Genomic DNA, 24,106 nt, shown 5'->3' on the forward strand with positions numbered 1-24,106 from the left:
GTTTTTAATTGGAAGGTTAAGGAAAGTATCTGATATTTGAATTGAAACCTGAATGGTAAGGAACTAGCCAGGTAGCAATAGGGTAAGAGAATGTCTGGTAGAGGGTATAGCAAGTGCAAAGGCCCTGAGGTGGGAGCTTACTGAAGCAAAGACAGAAGTGCAATGGGGGACAGGAGAGAGGTATTCTTAGACAAGGTCAGGGAGGAGTAAGAAGTTTGAAATTTATTCTAAATGACATAGAGGCTTCTGAGTCTGCAAGCTCCTTGAGAGCAGACCTATCTGCTTAGCATAGGACTTGGCAAAAGAAATAAATGCTATAAAGAAAAAAGTTTTATAACCAAGTCATTTCAAGAGTGTTAAGATGTTCCTTGTTGTAAAGTGGAAGAAAATTGTTTCCTAGGCTATTCAATGTATGTATGTCCATGGTCACGTTTGGCTGAGAGGAAATGTAGCTATTAAGTAACAACCCTTGGATTTCAATTTCCTCAAGGACCATTGTGGGGACTTTTATGAGCTCATAACAGTCCTACATGCCCTGCAAATTCCCATTCATTCCACTTTCTTCGATTCTATCTTATCACTGAAATGGTTTGAAGCCTCAGGAGTTTTACAAGCTTCAATCTGCTCTTGGCTTTTTGCCTCCGACATTCAATTTTCACACCTACTTTTATAAATTCGAGAATGGTACTAGACTTGCTTCCTCTGATAGGATTTTTTTCCTTCTCAACACATTTTCAAACATTACTTGTTTAGAAGGTGTATAAAACATGTACCTTCAGCTTAAAGAATCATTAAAAGCATATACTTGAGTAACCATTACCTAGGTTAAGAAATAGAATGTTGCATTTTAGAAAGTGGGGTTTTAGAACCGAAATCAACCTTTAGAACTGAAATTACCCAGTATGCACCCTTTTTACAGATGAGAAGTCTAAGGCTTAGAGTTAGTGAGTGATTTTATACGGGCCATACTGCAGCTACTGTTGGAGCTAAGAGAACCATAACTCTAAACCAGCAGACCCCATAGAGATTAGGGGTTCAGTTTCTCAGACCAGGTTGTCTGGGCTTCCACATGAACGTTTTCAGTCAGAGTTGAGAGCTAAGAGCTAAATATCTCAGGAAGGAACTGTTGTTTTTCTATCCAGAAGCTGTCTATGAGGGAAGCACTGATGATCTACCCTCAATGTAGTTGCTAATTTCACATGTGGTTGGATTTCTAGCATGGAGTTCTTTCTTTTTCTTGTCCATCACCAACTTGGCTCATGTTTAGAGTTGACGTTTTCTGAGTATCATAAGATTTCTGGTGAGTACTGGAGTCATACATGGTTTGGAGTTCTACCTCATTGGCTTTTTATTCCAAAGCTAGCTTTAGTTGGAAGGGTAGGGTGTTGGGACTATATTTGATCATTTCTCTAGTAGGGTTGAGCTCTGGGCTGGGTAATTCTGTCATTAGCATTATTTCTCTTTCTCTCTATGTCTCTCTGTTTCTTACTTTGTCTCATGTACACATAAACACACACTCAGGTACACACACATATATCAATAAGCCAATTAACACTGGTAACTTGGAAACATCGAAAGACGGGGACAACAGTCATACAAACATCTATATTCCTCCATGTAACTTTTTGCTCCCCAAAAGAGACTTTCTTGGCCCTTCAGAGGCGAGAGCGGAAGGACAGTATTTTTGGATTCCTAAGAGTTAATTCGAAGGTAGAAAATTCAACTGTCTTTTATTTAGGTAGAAAATATGAATATAGTGTGCAAAGAGTAGTGGGGGATCATGATCAACAAGAGATCATTTGCTCATTTGTGATACTGTAATATAAGAAATGCATATTTGGTCTTTGTCACAGGTTCTTGGCACAGAGCTCCTGAAATTCCTGGCATTTCTTAGTGATAGACATGAGAAGAGCATCTTTTGTTATTCGCAATAAGCCCATTTAATCATACTTGAGTTTATGCTAATGAAGTGACTCCAGGAGGATGGGTCCTGGTTGCCAGAGGAACTTGCAGTCCCATCCTCCATAATCTGGGGTGGGGAGAAAGGCTGGAGGTTGGGTTAATCACTAATGGCAAATGACTTAATCAATCATGTCTATTAAATGAAATTGCCATAAAAATCCTAACTGAAGGGGTTTGGAGAGGTTCCTGGTTGCTGAGTACATGGAGGTGCTGGCTAGGGATAGCATGCCCAGAGAGGGCATGGAAGCTCCATGCTCTCTTCCCTCATTGCATACCCTATGCATCTCTTCCTTTTTGTTGTTCTTTTGTTGTATCCTGTATAATAAATGGGTGATAGTAAATGAAGCACTTTCCTGAATTCTGTGAACCATACTAGCAAATTATCAAACCTGAAGAGAGGCTGTGGGAACCTGTAATTTATAGCTGGTGGTCAGAAGTACAGTAAAAACCTGAGACTTTTGACTGGTATCTGAAATAGAGAGCAGTCTTGGAACTGAGCCCTTAACCTCTGGGGTCTGTGCTAACTCTGGGTAGTTAGTGTCATAACTGATTTAAATTTTAGGACACTTAGTCAATGTCTGCAGAGAACTGAAGAATTGCTTTGTGTGGAACAAAACTACACATTTCGTATCAGAAGTAAGTAGTAGAAGGAAGTAGTGTTTTTTTTTTTTTTTTTTCATCTTTACCAGTCTAAAGATATTTACATTCAAGCATTTAAAAAATGTCCTGTGTGAGCTTCAGGGTGGGTCAGTTGGTTGAACGTCTGTCTGACTCTTGGTTTTGTCTTAGGGTCCTCAGGGTCCTCAGATCAAGCCTGGAGTCGGAGTCAGGCTCCAAGCTCAGTGTGGAGGCTGCTTGAGATTCTCTCTCTCCATCTTCTTCTACCTCTCCCTCTGCCCCTCCCCAGCCCACTCCCACTTACTTTCTCTCAAATAAAATAAATGAATAAAATATTTTTAAAATGCCCTATAAATACCTCCAAAATAAATGACCTGTAGGTGAATGAAGCCTATAGCCACTACCAGGTTTGTCATCTTTGAATCCTTTCACACTAGTCAAATCAAATTAAAATTGCCACACAGTGTAGCATCAGTGAGGGAAAAAGAGTAATAGCGTACTGGTTCAGGGTTCTGGTGGTGATGATGCTAGAGAAGGACATGGGGTATAGAATGGGGCAATGTGGAGCATTTTGCTACAAAGAAGCCTATGTCTTGGTGAATGGGTGTGGTTTATCACTTTACTCTCCCTGTACTTCATTTGGGTTATCTTTTCCCTAAGCCGTTTTCCAGCTCACAAATTCTTTCTTCAGCTCTGTCAGTTCTACTGTTACAATCATCCTCCAGTTTTTCCTTTGGCTATTATAACTTTCACTTTAACAATTCCATTTGTTCTTTTAAAAAAATTTATACAATTCTTTGTAAAAATTTTCAATAGTAATCTTTACCGGTTTCAATAAAGCAAAACGTTATTTGAAAGTCTGTTTGTTTCTTATATTCTTTTTTTTTTTCTTCTTCTTTTTTTTTCTTCTTTTTTTTTCTTATATTCTTTAAAACGGAGACCCCATGGTTTTCTTTCTGTTGTCTGAAGTTTTTGATACTTCTTTTAAAATGTCTTCTATTTTTACCTAATTTCATTTTATATAAGACATTATATATGAAAAAAAATTGTGAAAGTTATCTTCCTCTGGAAAGGAATTTCATCTCTTTCTGTCATGTGCCTGGAACACTAGCAGTTTCAGAGCACCTTTAATCCAATTTAGGGATTTAGATTATTTGGGCAACCCAGATAATTCAAAGCTAAACTATGTATGAGATCTTGGGAACTTTGATTCCAAGTTTTGTCTTCCTGATACAGTGAGATTGACAAAAAACCTTTACGTGGTCTCAGATGAATCTTCCATATGGGCAAAAAGTGGCACCTGATAATGGTTCACCTCTCTGGATTTGCAACTCCTCCTGGTATTGGGTGGTAATTCCCTGCTATCTTATTTAACTCTTTTATGCTTTCAACTTAACATTTATTGTTAATTTTTTAAAAAGATTTATTTATTTGAGAGAGAGAGCATGAATACAAGTGTGCGTGCACACCCATTTGCAGGGGAGGGGCAGAAAGAGGTCTTTTGCCTGAGAGAATCCCTTGTAGACCCCCCACTGAAAACAGAGCTGGATGTCACAGGGCTCTATTTCATGGTCCTGAGATCATGACCTGAGCCAAAATCAAGAATCGGATGTTTAACTGACTGAGCCATCCAGGCACCCCTATTGTCAATTTTTAAAAATACATTTCCCCAGCTTCTTTTAGTTGTCCTCAGTAATGAGGTTAATTCAAATTACCTTGTCTTCCATTACTACAGGTGGAAGTCTCAAACTAGCAAAATTTATAGACTAGTTGCCTATGTATAAACTTTAGAGGGTGGCTATACAGTGGCTAGGAGAAAAATATCTGAACTGCCACCTTTCTCAGATACTACCCTATTATCTGTTTTTTGGTGATTACCTCATTTCATTCTGACAGCCACTTGCTGACCTCCTTTTCCTAACCTGCTATGGAGCCATATTCATGATGCAAAACTCTTCGCATTATATGACCTGAGCTAGAAGAGAAAAAAAGATGTTTATCCACCAACACACTTCCTCTTCTCAGTTAACTATATGTATATATTTTATACTAAAAATATACATTTGTTTGTTTGTTTATATGTTTTGGTGAATGGTCAGGAGAGAAGATATGAAATTTTAGAAAATATATAACTTGGGATTCTGAAAACCAAGCCATTTTCTTTTGAAAAACTCAGGATATGTGACATCTTCAGATTCAAATGTGTTCTTTTTGTGAAATACAGCTAAAGATTCAACTTCTTTTCAACACATGCTTCTGATGGGTTTGAAAGTTGGCATATCAATCTGTGAGTACTTGCAAAAGAGCCTTTCTTAATTTTCTTGGCTTAAAATTCCTTAAAACATGAAAAATTTTTAGTGAACTTTTATTGAAATATAGAATAAATACAGGAACATGCACATGAAAATGCTCAGCTAAATGTATTTTGGTAAAGTTAACATTTTCATGCAACCAGGACCCAAAAACAGAACTAGATCATTACCAGCATGCCTCTTTCATGTACCTTCTAGTTACTAATCCTTCAAGGGCAGCCACTATCCTGATCACACTGTAGATTAATTCTGCTTAATTTTAAACTTTACATATAGAATCATTTAGTATATACACTTGTGATTGGTTTTTCTTATCAACATTATGCTTGTAGGATATATTAATATTATAGCATGTAGTTATAAATAATTCATTTTTGCATTTTGTATAGTAATCCACTGCATGAATATAACATGATTTGTTTATCATTTCTACTTTTGATGAACAATGGGGAGTCTCACCATTTTAGGAACAGTGCTGTTACAAAAATTTTTGTGCATTCTTATTACGTTTTAGTAAATATAGATAGCAGGAAGATTCTTGACCTTTCATCTTCTAAATTTTATCCTGTTCCCCAGGACTATGACCCAGGTTTCTGTCCCTGATCTTTTAATTTGGATCAAATACAGATAAAGACAGATGATGTCCATGAACTGCTTCCTAGATTAGCCAGGTACACGTTATCCAGCTGACTGTGGTCTTTTGCCTGAGCTGCATCTCCAGGCTCTAATGGTTTAATTGAATAGGTATGATCAAATGGTTGAAAAATCTCATTGGTAGAGTGCCTCAGTTTGACTTAAACCCTAGGTCTATACCTCGATTTCTGAACATTGTTTTGTAGTTTCATCTGGTGAACTGAATTATATCTACTACCCATTATAGATTGTTTTAGAAGTTAATCCTGCCATGTCCTAATTGAATCTTTTAACAATGTGAAAAAACCTGTTATTTAAAAATAAAATATCCAGCCTGTTATGAGAATATTATTACAATTCTATTAGATAATGACATAATGTGAGAATTCACAATATCTGCTTGTGGGACCTTCAAGTTTCTGAGAATTTGATTGGATAGAAAAACTGTCCATACATTAGAGCAAAAGATGCTTAAAACAGGATATGGTAACCAACTCAACTTATTGTCATATATGCCTCAAAGCTAAACAGATGGCTAATTAAGAATTAGAGTAGAATTACTCATTCATTCCACAAACACCAAATGAGTCTCTACTATTTGCTCCTCTCTATGCTAATATAATTTACATTAAATTATATTAAATTAAATGTTAATTATATAACATAGTATAGTCATAATATGATCTGCTATAATTCCAGGGAGTGATAAGAGCTAGAGAGAAAATAAATCAATAGAAGAGATGGAATGGGATGTTATTTTAGATGGATGGTAGGAGGAGTCAGGAAATCACTGAACGAGTGACGCATGCAAAGACCTAAGTGAAGTAAGGGAACATTGCCTTGATCTGGGAGAAAGTGTTCCAGGAAGAGAGATTTGCAAGACCAAAGGCTGTGAGAGGGAAACAAGACTGGCAGATTCAAGTGGGAACAAACAGGACAGTGTGGCTGGAGTATAGTGGGCAATGGGCAGGAAAAACAGGTCAGATGAGAGAGGAAAAGAAAGACAAAGGCCACATAAGGAATTTAAATTTTATTCCAAGGCGATAGCATTCCACTGGATCTTAAGTGGGGATTGTGAGGTACGTGGTTTGATTTGACCTATGGTTGAGAAAAGATCAATTTGGCTGCTGCATAGAGAATGGATTATAGGTATTAAGAATGCAATAAGAATGGAAGTTTTCTGAGAAACTCATTTGATTCCCTTGGTTTGAAGGGTGGGAGAGATTTGTGTGGTGAAGGCTGCTTCAGGGCAGAGCAGGACCTTGCTCCCCGAGGGAAAAAATGGGATTTACATAAGTTAGCTAATTGCCAAAATTTCAGTTTGAAAAGAAATCAGATGAGCCACTACATTTCACCCTTTATTTTACAGATGAGAAAACTGAGACTCAGAAAGCCTAAGTAATTTTTTTTTATTTTTATTTATTTATGATAGTCACAGAGAAAGAGAGAGAGAGAGGCAGAGACACAGGCAGAGGGAGAAGCAGGCTCCATGCACCGGGAGCCCGATGTGGGACTCGATCCCCGGTCTCCAGGATCGCGCCCTGGGCCAAAGGCAGGCGCCAAACCGCTGCGCCACCCAGGGATCCCTTAAGTAATTTTCTTAAGGAAAAAATGACACAACTACATTGAAAATATGAAGGAATTTGGGGAAAGGCGACTTCTGCCACTAAGTCAAACCATTCACGTGCAATGAAGTAAAATTATTGGTAAGAGTTACAAACATTTGCAATTGATTGCTAAACCTCTCTCTCTCTCTTTTTGAGAACTGAATTTTTGGTGAAACAGAAATGACAGCTTATCATCTTGAGATGACTCTGAACTTTTTAATGGCAAGTGCAAGCCTTATTAATTTTCCTAAAACTGTTGGGAACAATGCTTGGCATATGGTTGGTGCATAACAAATATTTGCTGAATGATTATATGATGAAACTGAGAGTCAGAAGAATTCTAAAAAATTATAGAAAAAAAGCCGAAAGAAAAAGTACATCTCTGTACTGAGCACTGTACTAGTATTGAGAAAGAACAATTAAAACATTAATCAGCATGCTGGATTGTGGCAGAAACCCAGTTGAAAGTGATTTAAGAATTAAAGAACATTCACTGGCCCATGTAATTAAGTCTAGAAGGGTAGTTCTGAGTTCAGATATGGCCACATTTAGGGCTCATATGGCATTTAAAGAACTCTCACTATCTTTGTTCCTGTCTTTCCATTTATTTGTTCATTTTTCCTTCATGTTGGCTTCATTCTTAGGCTGGGTCTCTTTACATGGAGATCCACCTACAATTATGAGCTTATATCTTCCTGTTTATTAATACCAACAGAAAGAGTTCCCTTTTCCCAAATGGTTCTATCAAAAGTCTTCAGGAGCCAGGCCAGTCAGCCCATGTGAACATGAGCTAAGAGTAGCAGGGGAATGATTCCCAAAGGAAGAGTTAGAAATGATTAGCAAAAGTTGGTAGAGAAGATGGTGGCAGGAGAAACAACAAAGATCTACTACCAAAGTGAAAGAAAAGGGGAGCCTTGCAGACAGAAAGGCAACTTTTATTTATGAAATCTCCCTAAAACCTATGGCATCTCAACTCTAAAGCAAGATTTGCAGGGTCAGTATTCAAAAGACTCCTCTGCTTGCAGTATTGACAGTGCAGATTTTTGTAGATGTTTCTAAAAGCTCTACTTATTCTCTTTTCAGGCTTCCTGAGGCAGCTAGACTTTCCCAAGTTCCCCTGAGAAACTTAACAGACTTCTTGGATATATAAGAGCTCACAGGAAAAAAAAAAAAATCACAGGATCAGCAGTTACTGCCATGGTTCTGTTCTCCTTACAGACTCTCCAGGTATTGGTATGAAGCCCCAAATGTCCATAGTTGATCCATAGTTTTTTAAAGTTGTTCTCCATGTTTATTAAAGAAACCATGAGCCCAGTGTCTGCTTTTCCTGGGCTCAAATGCTATGAAATGGAATGGCAAGCCAAATGGGGGGCAACTTCAGAGGTGTGTAGGTTTTGTTCCATGATGAAGGTAATCAAAGAAACAAACTATTTTCCTATATTCCACAAAAATGTCTCCCAAATGGACATTTCCCAGCCCATTGAAAAGTGAGTCACCTACAGAACTCTAAAGCAATTAGGTTAATTGGAAATACATTTCATAAGATAAATTGGATAGATTATTTGAGGTCACAGAGCATCTACCAATGAGTATTAACTGCAGCATATGCAGCTTTACTTTCCCTCATCAGTTGTAACATTTCTGAAATCCACTTGTTTCTTCTTTGTATGTAAATTCTGAAAATGTGTGTTTCTGTTATGGCTCCATAAGACCAGTATTTACCACTGTCACAATTTTTATCATATGTGCTATATCATCAGGGTTCAGTGAAGGAAAGTGAAACCACTCTAGTTATTTCAAGCAGAAGGTGATTTAATACAGGGAAATAAGCGCTTATAGAATGATGAGAAGAATGGAAGTCAGAGACACCAGAGGGATCTTGGTTTCAATGTCAAAGTCAAAAAAATGTGGTCATCACAGTTTTCACCCTTGCTGCCTCCCTAAGTGTCACTCCCATGAGGCTGTTGACTGGAAAGCAGAACCCTGAGTCTGACTCCTGCATGTACTCAAATCTTTCAGAGCTTACTTTAATTGCCTCTACTGTAGCAAGACTGACTCCACTTTATTTCTGTCTTACAAAACCCAGGCAACTGCATCTAACTGGCACAATATAATTCATATCCAGAACCGTAACAGCAAGGGCATCTGGAAAGTGTAATTTTAAGACATCCAAACTTGGAAAGAAAAGAAGAGGTTGAGAGAACAAATCAAGAACATGTCACTTATACTCACTTTACAAATTAAAGTTGTTGTTTTTTAAAGAAGACTTTATATTTATACTGTAAATAAAAGTCCAGGATCATTTGCCATTAACAGAAGGTATTTGTCAAAACAAATGCAGGGAAGTTTTTTGCCTTACGTTTACCAAACATATTTTTCCTCCCTGAGAGAAAATTATAAAGGGCTCTTTTCTCAGGCTCTCCCTAAACTGCACTATCCCCTCCCATGCTACTCCCCCTCCCCATACACTTTGTGTGAGCCAAAAGTGAATACTTGCAATTAAACGACAGGTGATGTTTGAGTTAAAGCAGACTTTTATGCAACTCATAGTCAAGCTTTCTTTTTCTCCTGGTACAGGAATAGAGAACCAGTCCCACCAGCAGTGTACATCAATGGACACTGGGAAATGCTTTACTATGTTGTAATCAGTTTGAAGGTGCTTTGACCTCCTCCTCTGTCTTAAGTTCTAAGATAGATCTCACAATTTTTTCATCCAACCTGGAGTTACAAATCTGAGAAGGAAAAACATCAGGAAAGGTGACCCAGGGAATTTCAGAGAGTGAAACAAAGACCAACAGTCAGTTTAAAGCAGGACCTTGCTGCCTTTGTCTAGAGTGGGGGTTGGGGGACCTGGGATCATTCCTACGGGGGGAGCTACAAACTCTGGACAAGAGTTGTCTACTTAACCAATTCCTTTCCTGGTGTTTTGCATCTACCCTTCATGTTATGAACTGGCCAAACCCTTCTCTGCATGAGGAGCATCGTTTTCTTCTTTCTTTCCTCCATTTCCCCTTGGTCAGCCCACCCCTTAACCTTCTGTCCCCAGCTCTGCTTCATTTTTTTTCTCAGAGCTACCACTACATATTATTTTTTTTTAAAGATTTTATTTATTTATTCATGAGACACACACACAGATTGAGAGAGAGAGAGAGAGAGAGAGAGAGAGAGAGGCAGAGACATAGGTAGAGGAGAAGCAGGCTCCATGCAGGGACCCTGATGTGGGACTCGATATTGGGACTCCAGGATCACACTCTGGGCTGAAGGCAGGCACTAAACCGCTAAGCTACCCCCACCACTACATATTATTGTCTGCTTTTAAAGAGCTCCATAAATGTCTGTTTTGTTGACTGCAAAACCCATAGGGTTTAGAACACTGCTTGTTAAAGACATTCAGTTCCCACCAGTTGAACAAATAACAAATGGGTAAGTGAGCAATCAGACTGCTTGGCTCAGCCAGGAGCCAAAAGAAGCCAGAACCCATCTCGGACTTACTTTGGACCTCACTGTGTTTCACAGAATAACAGATTGATCAAAACTGTGTACGGTGGAATGCATCCCAGGTCCTAGACCACCTGAATCAAGTATAGGCCTTCAAGTTGTTGTAAACTGAATTTTGAGATAATGTTGGTAATTTTTTCACTTGTATTAGAGAATGAAGAATTGGGTTGAGCCTTGACTCCACCATCTCCTGGATGGCAAGTCACTTTCATTTGCCGAGACCCCATTTCCTCACTTGTAAAAATGAGGAAGAACTTACTCTTTGCTTAATTCAAAACTTGCTGCATGGGCCACGTGAAATTAAGCATTTACCCACATATTTCATCATTTAAAAAGTAGTTTTCTGAGTGCCTACTACGAGCAGTCTTATAAATGTAATCTTCTTAGTGTGACTTTTAATAATCACCTTATGTAACATTTCAACCCCACTTTTTCAACACCACTAGCCCTCCTCTCTTCTTTTTTTTCTAACAAGTAATTTCATTTCTTAATAGATATTTTATTGATTTATGTTATTTATTATAAGTATCTATTTAATTTGTATTGTGTGTCTCCCCCTCCTAGGTTTTAAGCTCCATGAGAGAGATGATTTATTTTTTTAATTTTTATTGGTTTTTTTTGCTTTCCAGGGTCTGGCCCATAGTGGGCACTTAATAAATAATGTCGAATGAATAAACAAATATCCCATGCTCAGAGTACAAGTGCTGATATAAACCAGGCTACCATATAAAATTTAAATTTATTTTTTATTGGAGAAAACTCACTGAAGAATGTGTGTTCTATACAGAGGGCTTGCATAGAGGGCTAGAGTTGCACCAAAGGAACAATTAAGAGACCAGTATATAATCCAGGCAAGAAATGACAAAGAGACTAAACTCAAGACAATATCAATGAGTGAAGGCAAGGAGTCAATTAGAAAATATTCATGACATAGAATTGCAAGACTTGGCTCCTTAGATGTGAGGTGTGGTGAGGAAAAGTGAAATTTAAATTGAATTCCTAGTTTCTGGATTGGACAACAGGGTGGATAAAAATGATGCTCACTGAGATGGGGAGACTAAAGAAGGATATGTTATCTGAAGGGCAAATAGGATGAGAGAATTTGTTAAGTAACTATAGGTCAACAGATGTTCACCCAGAGGCTCTGGGTTTATTTATTTATTTTTACAAAGGAGGCTTTATTTTTTTAAAAGATGTATTCATTTATTTTAGACTGGGGGTGGGGGAGGGGAGGAGCAGAGAGAGAGAGAGAGAGAGAGAATCTGAGGCAGACTCCCAGCTGAATGTGGAGTGGGAGGCAGGAATAGACCTGGGGCTTGATCTCATGACCCTGAGATCAGAACCTTAGCTGAAATCAAGAGTCAGATGCTTAACTAACTAAACCACATTTAGGCTGAGGAAAAATATTTGAGAGCCATAATCCTAGACTCCAGGGACAATATGTAGAGTAAGGATAGGGGAGGATCAACAGGATGATCATATGCGATAAATATTCTTATCCCCCACTTTCCATAGATGAGACTACTAGGGAGGGCCCCTTTATTCTCAAACTTTAGCTTTTCATCTATTCCATTTGAGATCCCAGAGTTCTGCACCATGGATGATGGAAAAGACTTCCATGTACTTGAAATCAAGACTACTATAGCCTCCTTCAATATCCACAATTCTTTTATTATTTTTATTATTTTTTAAAAGATTTATTTATTTGAGAGAGAGTGAGAGAGAAAGAGAGAGAGAAACAGAGAGAGTGGGGAAAAGGGCAGAGAGAGAAAGATGGAGAAAATCTTAAGCAGACTCCTGTTGAGCATGAAGCCCAATGCACAGGGCTTCATCTCACACACCTGATATCACGACCTAAGCTGAAATCAAGAGTTGGATGCTTAGCTAACTGAATCACCCAGGCAACCCAATTCTTTTATTTTATTGACAAAAAATGGTGTGCTAGATAGTTCTGGGGTTGGGAGCCAGAAAACCTGGGCTGATCTAGCTTAATATCTGCTACAACTAAAGGGCGATCTTGAACAACACATGGATTTTTCTTTCAATTCATTTCTTCATCTGTAAAATTATGGAATTAGCCTCCATGAAGTTTCTGGGAAGATGTACCAGGAGCATTTGAGGGATTAAATAATGAAATCCAGAATAGATATTTATTAAATATCTCATCAGGTATCTAATTTCTATTTCATTCCAATAATAATTTTGTTGTGGACCCATTCTGGTTCCTCTATATATTTTTCAAAGAATTTAGAAGCCTAAACAATACACAGAGCTCTCTAGTATGGTCATGACTAATGCAGCAGAGTACATAAGAAGTAGAAGAAAATATAGACTCTATGCCTCTGTCATAGGCTGCTGGTTGTTGTCAAGCTGCTAGTGATGTATTTAGCATTCTGGTTACAAAGAAGCAGGGCTAAACCATTTGCATTGATACTTAAGATTTTCTCTAAAAAGTAATTAACCCAAATTAAGACAATATTAGCCAAACAAAACACAATAAAATCACCCATCTACTGATTTAGTGGTAAGATTTCTTAAAGATAGCTAAGAAAATTTTGATATTTATGTTGTGTGCTCTCCCAACCAAGATCTTAGTATGTTTTGCAAACATGACTCCAAGCCAATGGTACTTCCCTGTCTTTGTCTCTCAAAAAATAGAGCCAGAGAAATGAAGAAACATGGTGGTATTGAAAATGTAGTCTTTCAAGTTCATGTGTGTAACTATAGTATATTATTATTTAGTTTATCTCCATTCCTTCCTCCCCCGGCCCCTAAACTCCAAGGGAAGTGTAAAGTGTGTACTTCCTGTCCAACTCATGCTGGCCTTGATCATGTGCTTTGTTTAGGCCAATGGAATATGTGTGGAAATGACAGTGTTACTGCAGCTTGATATCTTTCTGAGATCTGACACTTTCATCTTCTCCCTCTTTGAAATGGTGTCTTACCTGAAGGAGATAATGCATGTTTCTACTAGTCTTCTGGAAAATTATTCTATCGCAAGAAGGGCTTTTCCCTGGTAGCTATTCCCTTTTCAGCTTGAACCCCAAAATGAGGCTCATGGAGGAAAACTGCCCCAGTGGACCTATAGACTCAGAGTGGCCCCAGCCAACTGGTAGACCCTAATGCCTAAGAATGAATGATTGCTGTTTGAAATCTCTGAATTCCACATTGGTGTGGAATGCAATATGATTGTTGTCAATAGTTAACTCAGACAGTATCATTTGGCATAACAACCTTTCTTGTAGATTTAACCCCCTGTGAGATCTCTGTTCTCTGTAATACTCTATTCAGGGCCTAATTGAGTTAAAGCAGAAATCAAGACAGAGCTGTACTTAGCAAAAAATTGGTTTATAAAAAAAAATTGGTTTTAAATCTCAGGAATCAATTTTACCTCTCTAACAGTTGACTATTTTTAAAGTCTAAACTCAACCAAAGGTAATTTTTCCTTTTAGGGATATTTGGCAATGTCTGGATGCATTTTGACTGTCATGACTCAGAATGGGAGTGTCACTGGCATCTAATGAGTAGAGGCCAGGGATGCTGTTTAACATCTGACACAGCTCCTCAAAACAAAGAATTATCTAGGCCCAAATGTCAACAGGGTCATGGTTGAGAAAACCTGGCCCAACTATATATTTCTTTCTCTTGGGGAATATCAAATTTATCTTTGGGCAGTAAAGCATTAAAACTGATATCATTCATTAGGAACAAATAGGAAAGATGGACCAAGTCTATGGTATCATTCCAGATAGCCTCCTGAGAAAAGACCAGAATTCTTTTATTGTTTATTAACTCATTGAAAAACATAGAATAAAAGTAATTATCTGCTCCCCTTTTGAGATTTAAAATTCTTTAATTGGATTAAAAAAGGCTTTCCTTTTTCACTGGCATTTTAGGATATTTCTGTATCATTCAAACATTAGAGGCCTCATTACTTAGTTATTCATTTAGTCTCTTATCCATTCAAATTATTTATGGAGCATCTACCTCATGCCAGGCAATCTTAAAATTTCTCATTCCAAGATGTCAGGTTTAATTCTGTTTGTTTTGTTTTGATTGGAACTGAGTGTATAAGAGTGTGTAGAAGTTCACATTTATTTTAAAGCACTCCAAGAGTGAACATAATCTTTCTGTTCACCCTGCACCTTTGAACACCTCTTCCTGTATTATGAACTTCAAAAAGAAGTGGAGCCTACTTCTTGCTAGAAATATATAAGATGTATTTTCTTATCCTCCCATAGGAACAACCCAATACAACTGCATAGGACTTTGTATTAGACTCCAGTAGGTCCCAGTAATGGTCAGAGGTAGGTGTAAAAGTTTAGTGGTAGCAATATATGCACACTTCACTTCATAGACATATTTCTCAGTGTATTTTATGTATCATATTTTATAAGCAAATATTTCATGTGCCTTGTTAGTAAGAGGCATCCATTGGAATCTGATACTACTGTGTGAATAAAGATGATTTTTAAGCTGAAAAACAATGGTCACCCCAAGAGAGAACTTATTAGGTTGAGCTTAAAACAGCTGGGCACAAGGCTTTTATCCACCTGAAACAGAAGGAATTTTCTGGCAGATCCACAGGCCCAGTTGGGCCCTTGAAAATATCTAACCTAGCAAAAATGTTCTCACTTCCCACTGCAGGGTCCAGGAGAAGGCATGGCCAAGGCAGGCTGTGGTTATGAAGGTTCCTCCTCCAGCCCTCTCTTAGCTCTGCATTTTGAAGCCATAGTGAGCTACCTCCCTGTGAGCTAGGGTATAGATAGCCAAGGACTCAAGCAGGAAGATTCAGAGCTTGACCCAAAGAGCTTAGGGTGCAGACAGACAACACACAAATGTAGTACTTTTCTGGCATCAGTGAACTGAAATGTCCTTTTTTTGATTTTCCTAATTTGATTTTGCTACTTTGGATTCAACCCCAGTATCTCCTTCTGATAACGCTCTTTTCCGTATCCAGTCACAGAAAGAGTAGAAGGCAGCTAGCAGGGAAACAATGGTCTGACACTTAAAGACAAAATCAATGCCAGATGTCGTCCTTTATGTTTTCTCAGCTAATCCTTACAAAGACCATGTGGGAAGGCTTAGTTCCTATTTTTCAGGTAAGAAAATTGAAGTGCCCAGAGAGTAACTAACTTGAATTTTAATTGAAGTGTGTCTGATTTTCAGATCTGTATTCTTTTTCATTAACTACGAAAGCTAATGTTGACTCTCTTTTATGACCTGTTAATATTCAAATCAATATGATTTTTGTCATGGAAAAATCCAAGCCCTACCCAGAGGGAGGAAACAGGGAACATAATAAATTCAGCCCCTTCAAATCAAATGGAGAGGCAAGGAATCTGCTCTGAGTTTGCAAATTTCATTTTGAGGACCCCAGGTATGCGACCAGTGTCAGAGTCAATATATCCACCCATGGACAGATTAGGACCAGGTGACTGCCAGGCTGTTCACTGTCCCCCTCTGACTCACCTGCTCCGCTCACCAAATCATTATACAGGCAGAAGGTCAGTGAGGTAAAAGTGGCCTTGTGCCATCTCACTTTTGCTCTCTGCCCTTTCATTGGACTTTTTGACACTATGTTGGAGGGAACGAGCGGCCACCGGCTTACAGGCACTAGTCGTCTGAAGTAATAAAACAAGAGGTAACGGACCAGAGGCAGCCATTGAATTTTTAAGGATTTCTTCAAACAATCAAATGGAGTATAGGAGTTACATGTGTGGACTCTGGAACCATATTATTCAAATCCTTGAGCACTCGCTGGATATTTACTCACTGTGTAACCTTGGGGATTTTGCTTCACCTCTTCAATGCCTCAGTTCCTTCATCTGTAAAACAGATTCATGTATTCATTCCACACATATGCTCTGCTATGTGCCACAACCTTGATTTCAAATGCTGGGGATGGAGCACTACACAAAAGCAACCAAGTCCTTCTGTTCTCATAGAGGAGACAGAAGATAAATGGATCTACTTGTAACATAATTTTAGATACTGTTAAGTGGCATAGAGTCAAATAAAGCAGAGAAAGGGATTGAGAGTTGAGGGAAGGGATGGCAATATTACAAAGAGCAGAGAAGAAAGGTTCTTGGAAGAGCTAAAACACAGAGAAGACCAGAATATTGTGAAGGGAGGGAGCCACACAATAACTTAGGCAAGCATATTCCAAGCAGAGGGAGCAGTAATGTAAAACAAAACATAACCACTGTATTCACCTTATGAGAGTGCTGTGGGAGTTATATGGGATAGTCCATATAAAATGAGACCGTAGAAACTACTCTGTGAGAGTTGGTTCTGCATACATCTTAGAACCAGAGTTGAAAGAGTGATAAAGTTCTATTCCAACTTTTCCCTTATAATACAAGTGTCTTCTAAAATAGTCATGGAACTTCAGCTTAAGTACCTGTCATGATGAGGAACTCCTACCTTAAGAATCAGGGTCTTGCCTCCAGCATTGGGTGGCTTTTCTTTGTGAGGAAATACCTCCTTCTACTGAATTTACACCCTATCCAGGGAACCACAACAATGTCTTTGCTACTTCTTTCACATGGCAACATCTCCAGAGTTCGAAAAGAGGTTTCATCTGAGCTCCATCTGTACCTTCAGCCATTTGTTACCTATATGGCTTCCAGATTTTTCATACTTTCATTTGATCATTTCAAAAACACAGTACAATAGGCTCAGTCTCTGAAAGACAGAGGCAAAATGATGAGATTAGTGTCTGAAGCTCAAACTTCCCCACTCAAAAGATCTTTCCTAAAAGCACAGTTCCTAGATAAAAAGGAGTATGTCTACCTTTCTTGGTGTGTGGCTGCCCTTCCTGCCATCTTGCTTAGGCATAAATCCAGCTTGCACCAATTTGAAATCACATCCATGGTAATGGTTAAGAGAAGTAGTTGACCAATCAGTGCTTCCTGTATCCTGGCGACTGGAGTGGGGAAGAGAGAATAGGGTGGCTGTGAGTGGTGATAGGTTCAGGACATACGTTATTGCCATGTTATTAATTAAGCGTTAGATCAATGGGAGTAGAATAGAGCTGATGAGTCAAAGATCTTAGGTTCCATTTCCTGTGATCCAGACAGCTGGGTCCTGTTACCCAGCGTCTGTTCAGCTCCTTATCCTGCCAGGTGCCTCATAAAACAAGCCATGGCTGCAAAGCTTAGAGGGTATGGAGGACTCAGCACTCAGCACTAACCCATCTCTGCTTCTAGAAAAGAATCTCAAGGAGGAATCTGCCTGTTGGTAGATGAGTCCAGCTGCCTTATCTTTAGAACTTACCTGCTTTAGAGCAGATTCTCCTTGGCACGACTTCTCAAAAGATGGGCAAGTTTTACCACTATGCAATGTAGGCCTGAATTTCAAATAATACATTTAATGGCATTGTGAAGTTCCACATCATTTTTTTCTGATATAATTAATGAACAAACAGATGTTTGGGCAGTAGGTAGAAACAGGAGATAACATTAAAGGCAGTCATGTTTTGATTTGTTTTTCAATTAATTAATTTATTTGAGAGAGAGAGAGAGTGAGATTGACTGAGAGACAGAGAGCATGGAGCCTGATGTAGGGCTCTCAGGACTCTGAGATCATGACCTAAGCTAGAAATCAAGAGTCCAACACTTAAATGTGCCATCCTGGCATCCCAACGCAGTCATGTTTTCATCTGTTTGTTTCAGTTTTTATATTTAGACCAAAAAAAAATCTTAATTCTTAAATTGGATGTAGGAAAGGCAAGTACAAGAAAATTGAGGAACCCACTTCAGCTGATCTGACATGGAGCATAGTCACAGTGCAGACAGCCTCTAATGGCAACTTCACGGTGATTTATCTGTTCTCCTGGACTGGCCTGATAAAGCAGCCACCCCACGGATGCTCATATGACGCCGCTCCAGGACCTAATTTGCTGAGAGTTGCCAATTGGCTGAGTAACTGCTGGAAAAATAATGAACCAGCTTCTCATTGGTCATCTGTTTGACTAACAGACAGGTTGAGCAAGGCCAGGAGTCTTGTGTGGGCTGGTCCATTCCAGGACACAAGGCCATCTGACCTTGAAGCAATCCAAACTAGGCAAGTTGCCATTTGGGGATCCTGACACTGGCAGCCACAAGAATTTGCCGACTCATCCTACTGACTGAAAGCTTTTGCTATTGTGGAAAAATGTGTCTGCAAAATTTTACTGCCTTTTGCAGTTTGCAGACATATATATTTTTTAATTCAATGGAAGTGGGAAATTACTATTCTCTGAGCTCTCTGTACCCAGCCAAAGTCATCAGTCTTTTTTTTAAAAAAATATTTATTTACTTATTCATTTGAGAGAGAGAGTGAGAAAGAGAGAGCATGCAGAGGGAGAGAGAGAAGCATACTCTCTGCTGAACAGGGAGCCCAATGCGGGGCTAGATCATAGGACCTCAATATCATGACCTGAGCTGAAGGCAGATACTTAGCCAACCGAACCACCCAGGAGCCCTGAGTTTGTCATTCTTGAAGGCCAAACTGATGTAGGAGTATATTTTTGACCACTGAAGTATGTGATAATCTCTCTTCCCTAAACTCATATAGCTTCCATTGTCCTTATCACTGGTCTCAGATTTCACTGTGCTTGGAATCCCCTGAAAATTCAGTTAAAATACATATTTTTATTCAGCAGGTCTGGGGTGTGGGGCATGGGTGGTGGGTGGGCTGAGACTCTGTATCTCACACAAGTTTTCAGTGAATCCACACTTCTGTATGAGGGATCCACTCCTTGAGCAATAGAAATGGGCTGTTTGTGATCTTGCACATTTCTCCAGATGTGTCTGAATCATCGTGAGAGCTTATACTCTGTTTTTACCCTCTTGAGTACCTTGCACAGTGCTATATGAGGAGGCAGTGCTAATACATATGTGTAGGATAAAGAAAGTCCTATGTGGTAGTAACTATATCTACTCTTCTTTAGCACAATGACTCATTCACAAGTGCTCAATAACTACTAATTGAATGAATGAGTGAACTGCCAGTATCTAGGAGGCTGGTGAGAGAATAATAGCAAGAAGACAAACTCTAAGCTATGGCTTAGATTTTAAGCTCTGGCTGCTTGAATCGAACAGGTAGGAAAAACATGGATGCAAATTTAGGAAACACAGTATCTGGAATTACTGATTTACACCCTGGTCATGTGACATCTAACACATACGCTGACAGACCATTTCTGTCATGAAGATTTTAAAAATCATTTCCACTGTCACGAGGTTTGTTTTTTTTGTTTTTAAAGATTTTATTTCTTTATTCATGAGAGACACAGAGAGACAGAGAGAGGCAGAGACACAGGCAGAGGGAGAAGCAGGCTCCATGCAGGGAGCCCGACATGGGACTCGATCCCAGGTCTCCAGGATCACACCCCAGGCTGCAGGCATCATTAAACCACTGCACCACCAGGGCTGCCTTGTCATGGGAAGGTTTGAATGAATATTCTGATCTATTCTGTTTTGGGAACTGTGTAGAGGTCTACAGCAGTGAGGGGGAAAGAGCATTTACTATGGTGGAGCTCAGTGGGAAGGAAGGCCTAGGCAGCCTGAGAAACAGTTCATCCTCAATCAGTGATCTCTGACAGATTCTTTCCAGTGACCACCATCTCCTTTTTCTCTGACCACCCACCAACACTTACAACCCAGAAACCAGTTTTTGACCTTGGCCTGGAAACTGATCCTCATTCTTGCATAACTTTATCTGCAAGGAGGTTGGATCAGTGTCCTTGCTGCACAACTGGACCCTGACTGAATAAACAGTCCACAGCTGTTCATAGAGAGGGGCAGCCATCTCCCAGCACAGGGGAAAGAAAGCCGCTGATGGCAGTAGGGTGAAAGTTATGAAATTGGCAGTGGGAAGAACCCAGGAGGCTGAAGGTCAAGGCAGTAGCTGGAGTCCTGCTTTTTAGATTTAGAGATATGTTTGGGGCCCCCTCCAACTCCTGACAAGCTTCTTTATTTGCCCTAAGTAGCTCTCTCCACCTCATGGTAATTCCTTCCCTTTGCCTGTTCTGGAACCTCTGCCATTAGAGCCATCCTTGGGTTAGGAAACAAATCAGACAGTGGCTTTGGAAGGCCACTGTTAACTGTACCTTTGACATCTGGCATCTATAGGGGTGGTGAAGGGGAGACTGTAGGTTTTCTTGGAGTCTTCCTATGTCAGTACCCAGATAGACAGAGCCCTGGGTATTTTTCCCAACCCGCTCCAGCTGGATTTGAGGGAAGGCCACAGAGTCTAGGTAAGTTTCACTGATCTGAACCGTAAGCCTTCCTGAGCCAGAACCATGCTGGCTGTTGGATTGTCACAGGGCTTAGGGTCAAGAGGGAACATCCAGATGTCTCCAGGTCAGGAGGAGCAAGTCTGCAGCCTGGAGCTGCTTCCTGGAGAGGCAGAACGAGAAGAAACCCCCTGGTCCTTAGATTCTGCGTGTATACAGGCATGCCCTGAGCTGCACCTGTGTCGGATTATTGCACCCAGCTTTCCAGCCAGCTCTGCAGTCTGGCTTGTTTGTTTACTGCAGAGCCGTGTCCCCTCTGGTGCAGGTGGTGTTGATGCTCTGCAGGGCCCAGCAAGGTGTACTGGGCAGCTTCCAGTCTCCTTACATAGCTGAGAGCACTGCAGTGAGGGCCCGGGCCAGCTCTGGGCTGCCTGCCAACAGCCTCTTGCAGACTGCGTCACAAGCACAGACTTCTTGCTTACAGGCAAGGGAGGAGTAAGATAACAACGCTAGGAACTTGCAGTGTGTATCTGGTGCTGCTTTGAATGCTTTCCATGTCTCTCTGCTGTTTCATGCATTTCCTCATTCCCTCTCCTTCCCTTCCCATCCTTGCCTCTCACTCCCTCCACTCCCCACTCCCCATTCCACCACATCTGTGTCCTGATGACTTTTTAGGCCAACCTCCAGAGAAAGTGACCCAGACCATAATGCCTCCCATTGGGATAGTGCTTTCTAGGGAGAAACAGGCTGGTTGACCTGAGGCCATGCTAGACATGCCAGTGGGTATCAGTGTGAAATAATGGAAAATGAGCAGTTTCCATTTAGAGAACTTCCTCTGGCATGGAACCAGCAGGGTGCCCTTAGTACATCAAGTTCACCCTTCTGTGTCTTGATTTCCCCATCTGTAAAATGAGAACAATTACCCCTTCCTTCTCTGATTATAGGGTCTTGTGAGTATCAAGAGGGATACTAGAAGGCTTCATAAACTTTAATGTACATGGGAATTACCCCGGGATCTTGTTAAAATATAGATCCTGATTCTATAGGTCGGGGGTGGGGAGAGTCTGCATATCTAACAAAGTCCAAGGTTACTGGATGCTGCTGGGCTGGGGATCACTCTGAGTAGGAGGGACTAGCAAAGAAGAGGACAATGTAAACATTACAAAAAACCAGGAAACTGTAACATTTTAATTATTTTATGTATTTGCCCCCCTAAAAAAACCCATTTGCATCTTAAAAGGACACTTCACATTTTTAATTCAAATGAATGTCATTATTTTAGGCATCTCAGATGGCTACCAGAGAGAAAATGTAAAGTTAAGAGGGACTGATTATCATTTCTGTTGTCACTCGAGCTGTCTCCTCCTTTCCTTTCCTTTTTACTTCTCTTTCCTTCCTCCCCCAAGAAGATTGAATCTGGATTTGAATGCAGATTTCTTATCTAAGCCTCGGGTCAACAGGTAACTAAGGGTGTTGTGTCTTTACCTAGGCCAGATAGTGGACAAAAGAGAGGTTGATTGAAAGCCATTGTTCTCTAAAGAAAGAGAATGTGTGTGCACCAAAAGGCATGTACAAAACTGTTCATAGCAGCACTATTCATAAAGACAAAGCTGGAAAGAGCCCAAATGTCTAATAGCTTTGGAATAAATAAATCATGGTTTATTCATACAGTGGAATACTACAGAATGATTAAAAGAACCCCAAAATACTATATCATGTACCCTCATATATGGATCTTACAAATGAAATGGTGAACAGAAAAAGCCAGACCTTATGCCATATGATTCAATTTGAATGAAGTTCAAAACCAGGCAAAACTAAGTAACAGGGTTACTTCTATATCAAGAGACAGTGTTAACTGAGAATGGACAGAAGAGAGCCTTCTGGGTGCTGGAAAGATCCTTCCTACTAGTCTGCGTGTTTATATCACCAATTCACTGCTATTAACTTTTAAGATTTGTACTAATTACTGTATGCTTGTTACATCCAATAAATACACTTCAAAGCTACAAAAAGAGGGGGTCCCTGGGTGGCTCAGTGGTTTAGTGCCTGCCTCCGGCCCAGGGCATGATCCCCGGATTGAGTCCTGCATCAGGCTCCCTGCATGGAGCCTGCTTCTGTCTCTGCCTCTCTCTGTCTCTCATGAATAAATAAATTTTTTTTAAAAAAGCTACAAAAAGAGAAAGCCTGTTTCTAATTTTACCCCTATTTTCACATTTCTGGGCTCTGTTCTCTTCTTCCATCTCGCATTTTTCATAAAATGGAAGCCCCTGTTGGCCATATCAGTCAACTTCTCTGCTTTACTCCCTGCTGGCTTCCCAGGTACTTTTGCTAGACCTTGGAACAAAAATAGAACGTGCTTTCTCATCACTTCCCTTGTGACTGCACGGGAGGCCTCAGGCTGTGGAGTTTGCTGTTCACAGGTTCCCCTCTGAGCTCAACACCTGCTTCTACCTCCAGTGCTCTCCTCTGGCCACAAGAACCCCTACTCTCTTCATGGCTGTCAGCTGCAAACTCGTCTCCCTAGACCAGAATCAGGCATGCAGAACTCTTTGTAGTTTATGGTTTGTTTAATGCTTCTGTCCCATATTTAGGTTTCTCCAAGGGGGTCTGAAAGCTATAGGTTATCTATTAACTGTTGTCACAGTGCTGCCTAACAAACCACCTCAGAGTCTTCAAGCTACAACCATAATTAGGTCTTAAGGTTATGAGTCAGCTGAGTGGTCTTCCTGCTCAGGGCCAGGCTCTGCTGATCTCAACTGGGGTTGCTTGTGAGTTGGTGGTCAGTTGGAGGATAACTGCTTGCGGATGGCCTTGCCCACATGTCTGATGGTCAGCTGGCTGGTGTCTGGGGAAATGGCATGACTGGGTCACATGTCTCCCATCCTCCAGCAGGCTAGTCTGTGTATTCATTGCCACATGGTGGTAGCTGGGGGTTCTAAAAGAGAGAGGAGAGGTGTTTAAGGGCACTGGAGGTCAGGTTTGGAACTGACAAACTGTTTGTTCTCCTTGACTCTATTGGTCAAAACCAGTCCAGGCTAGGTTCAAGAAGTGGGAAATACACTCTACCTCTAAATTGGAGGAACTGCAAAATCACATTGCAAAGAATGTGCACATGGAAAGGGGTAGAAAATGAGGGCCTTCTTTTTTTTTTTTTTTTTTTTTTTTTGTGATCAATCTGCTCCATGTGGCTTGGGCATCAAGACAATGGTATTGAAAATCAAATCTTATCCCTTCTGCCAAGATCTGTGGGG

The 24,106-nt window shown here is 40.1% G+C and overlaps 1 long non-coding RNA gene across 1 annotated transcript in view; it reads left to right on the forward strand.

Annotated features, from left to right (window-relative positions):
* The window catches only part of LOC144297952 (uncharacterized), a 129,895-nt gene that overhangs the window by 58,419 nt on the left and 47,370 nt on the right, over nt 1–24,106 (forward strand). The window contains exon 3 of the long non-coding RNA XR_013364905.1: nt 8,216–8,359. This is a non-coding gene — a long non-coding RNA (uncharacterized LOC144297952). The remainder of the gene's footprint in view (nt 1–8,215; nt 8,360–24,106) is intronic.

Source organism: Canis aureus, chromosome 26 (assembly GCF_053574225.1).
Source record: "Canis aureus isolate CA01 chromosome 26, VMU_Caureus_v.1.0, whole genome shotgun sequence".
Classification (NCBI taxonomy): domain Eukaryota; kingdom Metazoa; phylum Chordata; class Mammalia; order Carnivora; family Canidae; genus Canis; species Canis aureus.